Raw genomic sequence first — 3200 nt, forward strand, 5'->3', positions numbered from 1 at the left:
ACTGCAGATTCAATCTAGGTGCCCCAATGGCCCGCCGGGTCTTCCAGGACGAAATAGGGTGAACGGGCACAATGGGTTACCAGGCCGCGACGGACGCGATGGCGCCAAAGGAGAAAAGGGAGTGGCAGGACATTCGGGGTGGTCTGAAGAGAGAAGCGGGAACGAGTGGAAAAGATGCTGATCATAGAAACTGGAAGCAGTGCGTGTGGAGAAGTGCCGACGGTCGCGATATCCGCCTAATAAAGGTTTGCTGGATTTGAAAATTTTCAATAATAATTTGAATACTACAATGGCTTAATCATCTCGCTCGCGCTTTAAGCGATACAAAAACCCTATATTAAAACACCAATAGAGGTTTGCTGGATTTTAAGATTTAAATAATACTTTGAATACTACGATGCTTTAATGAACCCATAGACCTCTTTCACAATGGCGACCAAATAAAATATTCTTCTGTTTTAATGCGAATAAGCCTATACAGCCTGGCTATGACGAGCCAATTTTAAAAGAATATTTGTTTCAAAATGAGGGCAGTAGGTCTAATTAACATAAATAGAAAAGAATGTACAGGTGGTAGCCATTTATGAAAGTGGTCTACACATCTTCATCAAACAAATCCCCAAGAGTTATAGTAATACAAATTGCCCATATCTTTAAAAAATCATTGCCTTGTTTCTGGGAATTACATGGTTTTTCCTATCATTACATGAGCTAAAAAGCAAAACGGAAGAAGGCCTTTCTATTGGACCGAGAATCACACAATCACTACACACCAGTTGAGCAAAGAAGAAGACTGGATCAAATGTTATGTCACAAAATTATTGTCGGTATCGGCGAATCATACGTAGATGCATTTTTAGGTTTTGGACGTGAATGATATAAAGAAGCATGCACATCGCTCAGCCTGATGCGTCCAGGGAAAAATTGAGTCACTTTCTTTTGTCTGAAGCCCGCTTTTTTTTTGGGCTAGGTCCCCCGTCTTTAGTGGAACTTTCAACTGACATTCACTATTTATTGCAAACTTCACAAAATAAGCCGTATTTTAAGGGTTATAGAAAGAAAAATGTCCTAGGTTAGCATAACTATCCAACAAGACTTGTCAAGGACAACATGAGAACTGAAGGATTGTCACGCAACACACATGCCAATTTTAATGTGTTAGTTCCGCCCCCTCCGAGTAAAATATCAGTACTTAATTCAAAGAAATGCAATTGAAGAAGTGGTTCACCCATCCTTCCCAAACGTCGTCTCTAATACAAGAAATATTACGTGGTCTAACTAGCTCCACGGTTTCAGTTATTTTCATTCTTTTTTCCAGGATTGTCTATTTACAAAAACCACAGATAACACCGCTCTCCGTGTTGTTTACCACGGCAATTTCAACTTGATCTGTGACAGCTGTTGTCAGCGATGGTTCATTACCTTCAACGGTGCAGAAGGCAGTGGCCCGATTCCTGTTGATGTGGTGCTGTGGGTGAGAAAAGAAGCCGGCTATGACGAACACAGACCTGGGTCCATAGAGGGCTACTGCAAGAATATCCACAAGGGCAAAATCCGTGTTGGGATCAACATCGGAAATTGCAATGGTTATGGTAACTCTGATGCCTATTGTGAATGGAATTCAGAGTCTCGTTTGATGATCGAAGAAGTTCCTCGGTCCCAGTAACAAAGCAGCAATATGTTTCAACTTCTGAGAGGGTGTCGGATTAGCAAATCAGTACGAAATGATAGCAGACCGAAGATTGTGTCCTAAACTGAGGTTGACGGTGCATTTTTCAATAAATATTTTTCTTAAAAAGAGTAGCGAGTCTGTGGCATAAACTTTCACTCAGGCCCTCTGATTTGTTCAAAGGCCGGATAACTTTATCCGGTAGGTAAGTCACTATCCAACAGTTTCAATCTTTGTGCAAAGATTTAGGTATTTTTTCGCGAAAAAGTAAAGGTGTGTTCTAAAACCAGTGTCAATGCTAGCAGCTAGCAGGCCGAAGATTGTGTGCTAAACTGGGGATAATAGTGCAGTTTTCAATAAATATTTCAAACGCCAAGCTTTTGTTTTTCGTTTTTCTTAAAAAGAGTAGCGAGTCTGTGGCATAGACTTTCGACCAGGCCCTCCGATTTGTTCAAAGGCCGGAAAACTTTATCCGCGAGATAAGTCACTATCCAACAGTTTCAATTAGAGTGCAAAGATTTTGGTATCTGCTGGCGAAAAAGTAAAAGTGTATTCTAAAACTAATGTCAATGTTTAACGCGAAGTATATCTCACACTCTTGATAGCGCCTTATCCACTGGACAAAGTTTTCCAGCCTTTGAATAACACTGGGGCCTGGTGACAGAAAATCAGTTGTAGATGGAAACAATAGGAAGGGGAGGGTGGGGGTTGTGCGGTGTTATTTGCTCGATTGAAACGATTTCCCACTGGTAAACATCGTGAGAAAAGTTTTAGTCCCCATCCCTTTCATTTCAATTTGATTTCTAGCCGACCAAGAGAAATACGAATGAATGAATTCACCAACGAACAAACCAACGACTTAAAATTAGAGAGAATGACGAGGGAATGAGCAGACGGATGCAGTGATGAATAAATGGATGATGGATGGACGAATCCCACCATTGAAAAAGACTCTTTGAAGAGGAACTTTCTGTTGTGACAATTTTGACAAAAGCCGTTGTTTATATAAAATATGATGACAAGCACTTAAATTCACAAGGGAGTAAATTCACACAGTCAAACGCAACTAAAGGAACATAGCCAGAAACACAAAAAGCGTCATCAGAAACTGAATTATTTAGCAAAATTTCTGACAAGCCAAAAATATGAAATTGCTTTCGCTTAATAATTGTAGCTACCTCTTCAAACTTTTCAGCAACATTTGAACTACTAACGTTTAAATGGCCAAAATTAGGAGAACAAGACTTAGTACGATTCGGTCCAGGATTCAATTCGACATCACAACAGAACAGGAAAAATAACGCTACATAAACAACAATACGCCAAAAAACAATTATAAAAAAATAGCAACGCGAAAGTATGGGTGGACGTAACGAATGTGCATTTATTAAAAAAAAACTTATAGCTGCCCTATAGATTTCTAAACTAACCCCCATCAATTTCATAATAGACTTGTAAGAGATGCTGATTTACTCACTGGCTGCTACTCAAAAGGGCTGGAACTTAAAGCAATAAATTTAGGACAAAGTTA

General features: G+C 39.7%; 1 pseudogene; it reads left to right on the plus strand.

Moving 5' to 3' along the window:
• LOC138060244 (collagen triple helix repeat-containing protein 1-like) overlaps window positions 1–1666 on the plus strand; it is an 18202-nt pseudogene extending 16536 nt beyond the window's left edge.
• Window positions 1667–3200: the final 1534 nt, after the last annotated feature.

Source organism: Montipora capricornis, chromosome 8 (genome assembly GCF_036669925.1).
Source record: "Montipora capricornis isolate CH-2021 chromosome 8, ASM3666992v2, whole genome shotgun sequence".
Taxonomy (NCBI): Eukaryota; Metazoa; Cnidaria; class Anthozoa; order Scleractinia; family Acroporidae; genus Montipora; species Montipora capricornis.